This window comes from Lepeophtheirus salmonis, chromosome 14, assembly GCF_016086655.4.
Source record: "Lepeophtheirus salmonis chromosome 14, UVic_Lsal_1.4, whole genome shotgun sequence".
NCBI classification, from domain to species: Eukaryota; Metazoa; Arthropoda; class Copepoda; order Siphonostomatoida; family Caligidae; genus Lepeophtheirus; species Lepeophtheirus salmonis.
This window is the reverse complement of record NC_052144.2, coordinates 1,730,700-1,743,290: the sequence shown is the minus strand read 5'-3', so window position 1 is coordinate 1,743,290 and position 12,591 is coordinate 1,730,700.

The window sequence follows — 12,591 nt, the reverse complement described above, 5'->3', positions numbered from 1 at the left end:
AATTTCTCTTTATATAAATATTCATTTTAAATATTATACGTCTTTGATGACAGGCAAATCGACTAATATATTTTTTTTTTTTCTTAAAAAAAAATCTCTAAATAGTTATGGATTTTTGAAATTTGTTTCTAAGAAATTTAATTTCCTCTGAATAGCAATGGATTTTTGAATTATTTTTTTTTCCAAAAAATTTAATATTTGAAATAATAAAATATTAAGCGATGAACAAGTTATTTTTTGGTGGATTATATCCATTATAATTAAATGCGGGATATCCCGGAAGAATTTTCTAGTAAATACCCCACAAAAAGTAAAAAAAAGAGTATATTATTTCCTTTTGACTAATTATTATTGATCAGGGGCATCCGTAGGGTGTGGTTGGAGAGGCTGTATCCCCCCCCCCTCCCCCAAAATAAAAAATCCAAATTATTAAATTTTTGTTCAAAAAATTTTATTCTCCGTGAATAATCTTGACATTTCTTTCCCAAAAAATTTAATATTAGAAAAATTTTGTTAACAGTCGTGGATTTTTGAATTTCTTTTTCAAAAAATAATTTATTTTTTTTGTTCCGAATAATTTAATCTTTTGTGAATTGTTGGGGTTTTTTGAAATTTTTTTCCAAAAAAATTAATATTAAATTTTTTTTTTTAACAAAATTGAAGAGTCAAATTTAATTTTTCAAATTTTTTTCCAAAAAATTTATTCTCTGTGAATAGCTATAGTTTTTATGAGCAGCTTTAGATATATATTTTTTTTTCTCAAAAAATGAACAATTTTATTACTTTCTCAAAAAAAAAAATTGAATTTTGTGAATAGTTGAGGAGTTTCTCAAATTTTTTTCCTCATAGTTTATAAGTTGAAAGTTTTAAAATTGAATTTTTCAAATTTTTCACAAAAAATTATATTTTTTGTTAACACCTATGGATTTTCGAAATTTATTTCCTAAAAATGCAATATTTATAAATAAATTTTTGTAAATATTATTTCCTAAATATTAAAAAATTTATTTTTGTAAATTTTTTCAAAAAAATTTCAAATTTTTTGGATTGTTTTTGAAAAACAATCCAAAAACAGAGACCCCCTCCAACCCTCCTAAAAAAAAAATAATATGGATATATTATATATGTATATCCTGTGTGCGCCCCTCTTGATAATGATGCTTTGAATTTTATTTAGCCTCAATTTTTTATCATAGGAATTTTTTATTTCAATCTTTTATTAGCTGTGGTGTCTCAACATAATTTTTTTCTTCTCTCTCCTCACTCATTTTTTATAAGAAGCTGATGATTCATGATGATGACATTGGAAAAGACGTTCTTTTATAAATTGTTAGTACTTACTACTACAAGAATATATTATTGCTTATACATAGAGTAATCCATTTTGTATATTGATATTGATAAAAACAAACATACACTAAACTCGTGTGATTTAATTATTATTACGCTCTAATTACTTTTGAACGTTGTCAATTATTTTTTTGCCAATTGTTTCTAATTTATTATTATTACATCCATTATTTATATTTTGTACCTGGGTTATGAAATGATAATAAAAGTCGCAAGAAAAGTATATTTGATTGACTTATTTGGCTCAATACCAGAGGAATTCGGGACTCATTCTTTGTTTCTGATCAAGAAAAAGTTCTGAGCGTTTTGTCGCTTTATTTTGACAGTACAATTAACTGTGGATTATCCGATTTAGATCAAATATGCGCAGTTTAGTTGGATAACTTTTCTCCATTTGGAAGAAATGCCTATTGCTGTAAACCTTGAGCAGCCCATTTTCTTTAGCTCAATTTTGTATCCCGAAGAATATTTTGCAAATGCTTGTAAAGGTCCCTGGTCTGGACTATACGTTGGGGCGATAGAACTCTTGGAACTTCTGGCGCGTCGTTAAAGATGTGTGTGGACTGGCGTTATATTAATGGAGTCAACACCTCTCTATTGGATTTTGATCGATGACCTGCTTCAATCTGGTCAGTTGTTGAGGATACAAGTCCGAATTGAGTGTTTCTTTTCCGTTGGGAGTAGCTCATAGCTCATTCCTTCCCAATCCTACTGAACACAAACTATAACTTCTTAGCCGTTAATCCGGGATATGCGATCGTTTGAGCCGCTTCACTGTGCTCTTACCGCGTTCTGACGTTGTGATACTCAAGAATGCATCGAATGGTCTCTTTTTTTTACTTTTTTTTTATATTGTAATAATTATCTAACAAAATTTACTAAATAGTATTATTTTTTCCAAGAACAATTTTATATTGTGAATTCACTTGTACAAAATATAATGATAAAAAAGTATTTCCAGCCTGTTCACTGATACTTATGGTATTTTTATGTTATTATTTTTGTGCTTTTCTTATGAAATGGATATATATCAGTTAATTAAGTAATCATTTATGTAGCAAAAAAACAACATTAATAATGGAAAGCAAAAACAATTAGCCCGTGCAGGGGCTCGAACCCTGGACCGTTAGGTTAAAAGCCTAACGCTCTACCAACTGAGCTACACGGGCTTAGTTATTCAGGGTGTAGAACTAATAAACTTTAAGCCAATAACTTCAAAATAGCTACTGTCGATAATTTTCTCTTATATTTTTTTCTTTCTTTTGACAAGAAACTTCATTTTTTATTAATTATATAAAAGAAACAACAAAATTACAAATATATATGAAAAGAGTAATAATAGATATAAAAAATTCTAGATAGCTTCCTTAAAAACTTTAATCTTTTTTTACTTCAATTTTGAAACACACTATCACATAAATGGCTTCACCAAACACAAAATTGTAAATAAACTTTTATTAAAGTGTACGCTTAACCTATAAACAAATACTTTAAGCTTTTTTTTGATACAATGTATTAATCGTGAGAGATACGAACGCTCCCAACTTTTTACTTAAACTAATGCATTAAAACTAACGACTTTTACAAGAACAGATTAAAAAAAGAAAAGAAATAAAGTCTTCAAGGATCCAATTTTTTAGTTTACGACTAATATGAAGGACTGAACTAGACTGGACCAAGATTGAAGTGCAGCCTTTAGTCCTAAATAAGGACTGACACACTACTAGTTATGAATAATGATCCATGAAGGATGTGCCTTTATCGGTCTAGGAGTTCCAGTTCTTGAAACACTGGAACCGGAACCAACAAAGTCGAACCCAGACCGGAACCGCAATATATTGTTTTTCATGAAGGATGTGCCTTTATCGGTCTAGGAGTTCCGGTTCTTGAAACACTGGAACCGGAACCAACAAAGTCGAACCCAGACTGGAACCGCAATATATTGTTTTTCATGAAGGATGTGCCTTTATCGGTCTAGGAGTTCCGGTTCTTGAAACACTGGAACCGGAACCAACAAAGTCGAACCCAGACCGGAACCGCAATATATTGTTTTTCGGTCTCGATTCTTGTGGTTCTCTTCCTATTTAGAAAAGACAAAGAAAATATAAGTGAAAAACTTGAATTTTAGTTGCATGAGTATTTTTGAGTTTCTAAAAAAAGCACTCGAGGAAATACGATCTTTACTCGTTACTCACCTTCACATGTTTGTTCCCTCAAAAACTCGTTAGACAAAAAAATCATATTTTTTAAAAAATTGTTGAAACTTTTAATTGAAAAATTGTTTTCGTAATTTACTTGCTCAGATAAACTTTAAAATTAATTCAACTTATTTGCAGGCTTATGAACGGACCACAAAATTGAACGGTGTTCCATGAACGGAACGGAATTTTTTTAAACGCTAAAAGTGAAATTTTACCTGTCCGTTCCATTAGGTGATATTAATTTCCGAAGGGGTCTAGTTGTCCACTGGATAATTCTCCTAGAAACACGACGATGCAAATTGAGGGGCAATTTTTGAAATTGAGGAGGGACCTAAAGCCTCCACCCATGCAGACGCCCCTGATATTAATATTAATTTAAATGTGAAATAACCACTCTCAAAATTACATAACTATTATTTATGTCCCTTTAACGCAGTAATAATTTAATTTACATATCTTGTACTCAATGAAACACATTCTCACGCTCTTTTGTCTTTCATTTTTCGGATGGATATAAAGTACTTCACATTGAGTGGATATTTGAGTTGGATAATGTGTATGTTTAACGCTACTGGTTGCAATCAAGGTTAATAGTACTTCTATTAATCTTGACTGCAATTTATTTTTTCAATGTCGCCTATAATTCAGGGTTTAGTTTTAAAAAATCAATTTATTTTTATGAAAAATACACGAATCATTATATATACAAAGGTTCATTCATTTATATTTATTAAATGACAGGCAATACTTTAAAGATATATTACGGTCAATTAAAGGCATTGAATTCAAATTTCTGGGATGGATTGAAATACCCAAGATTGTTAACTTTAGCTTAAAAACTCCGTTTTATCCGTCCGACTTAATTTGGCCCGATATGGTCCTCGAAATATAATTTATGTATTTCCTAATTCTATAAATATGGCGGTGAATTTTGGCTACTTTAAGTACAATTAGCAGTGCCTCCAAAGGATTAATCAGAATCATTTGTTCATTGATATGAACTATAATTTATTGGAAAATATATTCTATGAACAATTATGAGAAAATTATTCTAGCTTTATTTTGGGTTGACGTGCTACAAATATGCAATTTTATTAACATGACTCAGGACTATTAAGAGTTGGTCATAAGTTATATATAATAGATTTGAATGATTAATTATGACTTAATTCATCTATATTTACAAATGGGATTAAGAGAAGATCGATATGATTGAATGACAACGGATATAGCTATTCTACTTCTGAGAAAATAAAATATTTTCATTTTGAGTCGGCTATTTGTGTTTTGATCTTGAGTTTGATTTGATTTTTGTATGATTCCCATAGACATTTTAGAGAAAAAAAGCTTTGGCGCCCCAGAAATACATGAAAGCGTTCTCGTTTTTCTACATTCCATTGAATTTAGCAATCTCATTTTGGGTATCCGAGTTTTTTATACCTCAAAAACTGTGGAACATCCTTTTCTAAATATATTCAATTATATTCCAAACCTGATGGAACGTTCACTTGTCCTCATAAAAGACGGAGAGTCACCTGGAGGATTTGTTGCAGAGTTAAAATTGTAAGTCCTTTTTGGACTCAGATTAGAATTGAGGATCAACATTGAAGTTATTCTTGCCAATGTCTTTTTTTATTTCCTTGTCCTTCTCCTCCCTTGTCACAGCTGATTGTAGCTGATCTTCTCCATAACGTTCTTCAAATTGTCAGGGTTACCATATTACATTTTCTGTTTCTTTTTTTTTACATGCCCATTCATCAACGGATTAATACCTTTACATATGATAATATGTAGAAAAATAAAAGTTTTAATATGGCTAATATTTATTTTAGTCATTTTCATCCTTAAAGAGGGAAAATTCATTTAAAAAAAAAAAAAAAAATATCGAATACAAATTAAAATTTTAACTAGAAAATTCGAAGAATAGGGATTATGTCGAAGGAGTTGCCAAATGAATTTGTAGCTAGCAGAATGAAAATCAAATTTGACCCTTCAAATATATGTTTAATAGCGGCCCCTTCTAATTCATCGTGAAATCATTCATTTATTAATTACACAGGGGAACAATTAGAGGGTCAAAATTACCACCAATGAAATTAAGGCAATAATATGATTAATCTCTGAGTACAAAATCCAAAACGGATCTCAGTTTCTCTCTGCGTCGTCAAGTTTCAGAAATATTTGAGATTATAGTAATTCGGGACTATTATCGTTCAGATACATTTTTAACCATTAAGAAAATCACGAAAATGAAGTACATGGAATAAAACTGATGTAAAAAGGACTTTTATGAGGATAAAGTGTTTTTATTGATTCTGTATCCTCTTCTGAACTCGACATATTTCCACTTTTAGGCTGAAAAATGATGAAAAAAGACACTCTTCTTCAGACGATTATAACTTATTCATCATTCATATTGATAAGGAGTAACATAGTTCACGATGTCAATGTCCTCGTACCTGTAGCTTTTTACAAGAAAATTTAATGTTGAAATTTTTTTTTCAAAAAATTTAATATTTGAAATTTAATTTTAGAATTTTTTTTCAAAAAATTGAATATTTTCTTTACCTTTTTCGGACAAACAGTTTTAAAATTGGTTCAGAACTAATTCATTTTCATAAAATGTGTCATGTAGGATTTAAATCCAAACACATCTTTTCATTCAATCGTTGGGTCTTGAAATGTAATTGTATCGTTTACATTGGACTCCTATTAGGTAAATGTACTGATTTTTACATTTTTTGTGTGGTATGTTATGGATTTTTATTTACTTTTCTATTTGAATGCAATTTTTATTTATTAATAAAATAATTTATTTTTAAATGATTGTTTGTACAATCCAGTTATAAAATGGTTTAAATAGAACTCTCGTTATGATTAAAAAGAAATAGTCAAAAATGCTATATGACCTAGTCTATGCTTTCAAATTGTGTGGTTCCTTGTTGCCTTGTCTGGTCGACAGCTCAATGATAATAAAATAAGAACTTCTTTCTATAAATTCATTTTAAACATGAAGATTTTGAAACAGAAACTAAATGGATAAATAAATGACGTATCTTAAGAAAAAGTGTTAGACCATATTTAGGATTAAAAGCAGAAATGTCAATTAAACAAAGGACTGTATATTGTCAATTGTTGAGGTGAGGTGTAAACGGAAAAGCGATGAAATAGAATTAAGGGGGGCAACATTTTTGAGAAGAAATTATATTTCAAATTTGTCGGAGCTTAACAAAAATTTGATATCAATTTTGTACAAAAAAAAAATAAAGAATAATAAGAGTAGATTGGGTGGAAGATTTCAATTTCTGTACATAACAAAATCAGAGTAATGTATTTTACAAAACACAATAAATTATTGAAATGATAACTCACTTTTTGAGAAGATAATTAATTATTATTTTGATTTTAATAACTATATTTTTATTTAATTAATGATAGATAGGGAGTGTTACTTCATTTTAGGTTGTGCAGCCATTGGATTTAGTGTAATAATTCTAAGAGACGTGAAATTTCAAATTTGAAATACTACCAACAAGGTTTGAATCAATGAAATAATTTATTTGGTGGTTGCAGAGCAAATAAATACATACAGCAAAGTATTAAATTTACTTGCTTTTTTGAAGACTTAAGAATGAGGACGTTACCGAAAGAGATGCAATTTTAGAATCAACAGTTTCAGTCAAACCAATTCTGATCTAAATCAATTAATTTCAAATGAAAAAGTATCATTTTTTTTCTGAGCAGTTAAAGGGTTGGCAATGCAACCCTTTATCTAGAAAAGATATTAACCATAAAATTTGCCAAAAGCTTTTATCTGGTACAAAATTTCATCTCCACTTTATAAATAACTTTTAAAAATGTTATGTCTGCCAACTATGTTTAAAAAACAAACAAAAACAACCGTCCTCCGGTACATAGGAGTCAAATGGGATATCGAAAGGAACATTGAATAATTTTAATGCAAGATATGCAAAATTAAGTGAGAAGGATAAAGTATGTAGTTCCAATGACATTGGGTGAAGTCTACTCTTCTCCAAGAATACAGTACATATATGAATGACAAAATTTATGGTTAAAACGACAATGAACCAACAAAGAGTATCTTATGCTTCATGCTCAATTCAATCGCTTGAAATTATTAATATGTCGTAGTAATACATGATAGGATTTTCAAATAAAAATAATAGAACTGTATAAAAAATTATAAGTTTATTTTAATATGTTACTTTATAGGTGTGCATTACACCATATCAAGTAATTATGAGTTATTCAAATTAAAGATCCATATATATATAGATACAATGTAAAAATAAATATCAGGAAGTAAAAACTGAACTTGCCGACATAATAAATTATCAAAATCCCTTTAAAATGAAAGAAATATCAACCCAACTTCATTATGTGCCGTGTTTTCAGTTTAAGTAGTGACGATATTAACGATTTGTTGCATTAAAATAGGGAAAATATTGGCTAATTCATGCTCAACATGTTGAATAAACCACACCGAGGTTCTTAATCCATAAAATGAGTTTAAAATTCATGATGTTAAATGTACATATTCAAGTAGATATCCTTTATGTCTCTCTCTATATAAATGTAAATGGGAAGATGAAGCATCTTTGATAATAAAAGATTCAAAAATGAACCCCAAACATATACTCTTCTTGGAAATCAAATTCGCAACATTATTTTCAACACTTTTAATTAATTAGAAAAGGGAAATCAAATCCAGATACAAGAGGTGAGACATTAATTTACATAATGTGAAGTCATCTGTAGATGAAAATAGGTTCATTAAGAGACGCTCTTCTCCAATACAAGAGAAATATGACGAACTACAAAGGATTCATAATCTCATAACTATGTTATGGATATTCCCTCAAAAGATGCCTTCCTTCGATGTGATTTAATAAGAAATCCTTCCTCCCTGGTCACTAATAGAGGCGAGCTGCAATTACAAGTTAGATCTGAAAGGAATAAAAGGAAACCTATTATAAAAATGAGCTCATCTTTCGACATAATTAAATCATAGTCTTGATAATTAATTGCTTTAGTTGAACTCTTTCAAGTTTCACCTCCAAAAAAATGAAATTTTCCAAAGAATTTTCAGTAAAATTCCATGATTGATTACTTATATGACAAATGAGGGTTTTCTATGGACGATCACATAAGTCTCCATCTCTGTGTTCATGATTCATCACTTTTTAAAATAATTAATTCTTCTCTTTAACATTTGTTATTAAAAAGAAGAATTATTCATTTTAAAAGTTCTAATAACGAGGTTGCGTGGTTTGTTAAGTAATCTATGGGTAAAGTATACCGATGGAAAAAACCCGGTTCGAATTCATTATAACTACAAACAACATTCATTTCATCTAAACTACTACAAAATACCATAATTTCATAATTACTTACAAAGGATTCAAATAAAGAAATACCTTAAATTATATATGGAGAATACATTTAGGCTATAATATACCGGTAGTTACATAAATACGCAGAGTATTTGTGGCAAATAATTATATGTGTAATAAAATTCGTATGACGTATTTTTGAGAATTATATAATAGATAATTTATTCTGGTATAAAATTTAATATAATTACTGAATATAACCGCCATCAGCTGCTATGACACCCTCCAAGCGCCCGCAGAAGGCCTTGCACACATTGATGATGTAATGATCTTCCATGGCTGCCCATTGCTCATTGACGCTGGCCTTCAATGAGTCCAAATTCGGGTGGCGGGTAGCACAGGCCTTCTTCTCAATTTGTCACCACATACTGTAGTCAAGGGTCTGCCGGTCCGAATACCCTCCTTCAGATCTTTTCCCTCCTTGACAAGCTTTTGAACCTTGAACACAGTATTCTTGGATAGTCCAGTGGCCTTGATTATCTCCTTGACAGACCTACCGGCGCGGAGGAGAGTGGCAACCATATGAAGTTTGGCTTCGTCATTCATCTTAAACTACTTTGTTTGATACGAGTAAGAAAAACAAAAACAAAGCCAAAAGATTTACCGAGTTACTTGTTCTGGAATTTTTTATTTCCGGTTACGGAACCTAGAAATATACGCGTTTAAAAGTATTTATGCAACTACCGGTATGTATGAAGGCGATTATTTCCAGGGAAAAACTTCCCAAGGCAAAACAGCACAGGGCGTAACTTCCGGTCACTCAAAGAATTGGCTAATTACTAACTGATTTTGGGCATTTTCCCTCTTAATTATTGCATGATGCAATAAAGATAATGACGTGATCTTTACAGAATTTTTCTTCGAGACCAGCCCAGATTGATCTTCTTTAATGGACCAAATTAGTTCACTCTACTAAAAATCATAGCGTTCGGATACCGGTTTAGGATTTTCAAGGCAAACCCCATTACTAGGAGATACTAGAGGTATTGTACAAGTAATTATTGAAGAAAAAAAAAACAAATTAGTGTAATGAATATTAATTACATATAGATTCATCTCTTATCTACGTGTTTGAATGTTTCATGGCTTCTTCCCAAGTTCTTATTTATGAATTATTATTGCTTTACAAGAAGATCCTTTTACTTAATTCTTGGGTATTACATATACACTTATGGATGTGTAAGTATAGATTAATTTCAACGTGCAAAACTCATACGCATGTAAATATTAACAGCTCAATTTTCATCATTAGAAATGAAAAATCATAATTACATTATGTCAATGAACTTTCATTTTCTATTATAAATATATACCATGACATAATCACTAAGCTAAGGTAGAGTGACACATCCTCTACGTAGTTTGAAAAACCTTGTCATATACGGTGATGGTCTGGGTGAGCTTCCCCGTGATGAAGGAGCCTTTGAACTTCTTTTCCAAGGAGGTGAAAGTCAATGGGCTCTATCAAGACATGTTACAGTCCCTAGTACTTTCTTCTGGATCCAGGAACTGCACTGGGAAGGGGCTTACTTCTTCCAGCAAGACGGGGCTCCTTCACATACTGCAACGTCTGTGGAAGAGTGGTACCAAACTACATTCGAGCACTTTAGAGTACGTACATATGATTCCCTTCTTCCCCAGATCTCAACGTAATGGACGGCCCCATATAATCCATTCTGGAGAGGAAGTTTAATGTGACTTCCTACCGCAGTGTCGATGACTTGAAGACCACCATAGTGTCTGTATGGGACAACTTGCTAGATGAGACCATCCGTACATGGAGTTAAGCAGTTCCAAAGCACCTGAGAGCCGTAGTTGCCGCCAATGGTGGTCATTTTTAAAGACATTTCCCGCTGATTACAATGGTATCAAAAGATGTTTCGAGAAATATACATTTGTGGACTTTCTTGGCAATTGAAGTTGTCCTAAGACTTATGGGTCACCCTGTATAAAGATCAGACAAATCCATATTTTCTCGGTTTGATTAAGATCTTTAGACGTTAATATTCAAGTAATTTTTGGGATCCCTGATCTTTCGAATCCAGATCCAAAACCAAAATTAGACGGATACTTGTCTCAAATTTTATATGTATTTTACTCGAAGCTTTGGGCCTAATGAAAGATTAAGATTACATGTTTACTGAGCATAGATCTCGAAACAGTGAATAATCTAATATTATTAATATAGGAACATAATTTTTGTTATAATAACATTGGACATATCGTTACTTATACTGTACTCTATACAGAAAAAGGCCAAAAACCATTGATAATTTCCCCATTCTTTCAACTATGGAATTATTATTCATTACAAATTGATAATTGTTGGCAGCTTAATAAGAACTAACCCGTGTCTAACAATCAATGTTAAGAACACTGAGTAAAGATCCACAGTGGAAAACCAAATGCAGGGTATATATGTGTGTTTGTGAACTAGGTAACGCTCAATGGAATAATGTGACTCCAATCACTTGTCAAGTATTAGGCAATACTATAATTTTTTAAGATCTGAAAAATCCAAGAACCGTCTTATCTCTTGTAATATAGCCTTAAAGGAGGGGCAAATGAATAGCATTTGAGGCATGTTAAAAAACAAAAAAGGAAAATGAATATGGTAATTTGAAAAATGCTGTTTTAGGAGAGCAGCTTAGCTGCTCACCGTTTTATTAAATTACTTCTGAACAGCTATTCAATGAAGGCAATAAGTACATTCCCCTCTCCGTATCCATGATAAGACAGGAATTACTCCGATCTCTGATGTCGATCCCTCAACGTTATTCTCTGTCATTCATGAAAAAACACATTTGTAGTTACACTTTATAGTTTATACATATAACTTGTTCTCTCCTCAAGAATAAAAGAATAATCATAACAACATTAGGAACTAAAAAAACACACACATTCAGGTAGTAGCTACAAAAAGCCGGGTGATGTATGGTAGCATCATCTTTCCGTCGAGGGTGAGTAGTCCAAAAAACATGGCCTTGGCTGGATTCTCGGTTTTCATTACCAGAGGGACGGAGGACCTCGAACTTGACAGCCACCGAATGTTTTGTGGGTTGTAGGCACCATCAATAGAGAAGTTGGACTAGCCAGATATTAATTTGATAATGGCTGGAATTTTCTTGCAGATACGACGCAATTTGATCCTTCTCTTCACCCTGACTTGCTTCATCTTTTCTATACGGAGATATCGGCGTCTTCTGACGCAGAAGGAAAGATGTATGCCCTCTTGGACAGCTTGACCCAAGGTCCTCCTGCTCATATCCCTCTTGTTTGCTTGCACTGAAATAGAGACGACTGGGTTAGCTATGATGGACCTCTTCATCCCGGCAGCAAACGTTCAAGTTCGTTTTTTGGCTGTGTGAGGACCGCATGGATGCCCCTGCCATCTTTTAGCCGTTTCACAACATTGTATACCATCTTCTTGTTGTACTTTGTAATGCAGATGATATCTTTTGGAGCGTTGCCGGCAAAATACAAATATGTGGTCACTTTCTGTCGCTGCCCTTGGACCTTCATTTTGAAGACAGAGAACCAAAAGTTGAAGTAAATTTTATTTATGTTTGTGGTTGCCGACTTAGAAACAACAAACATCATATAAAAAAAAAGAAAGCAATAAATTA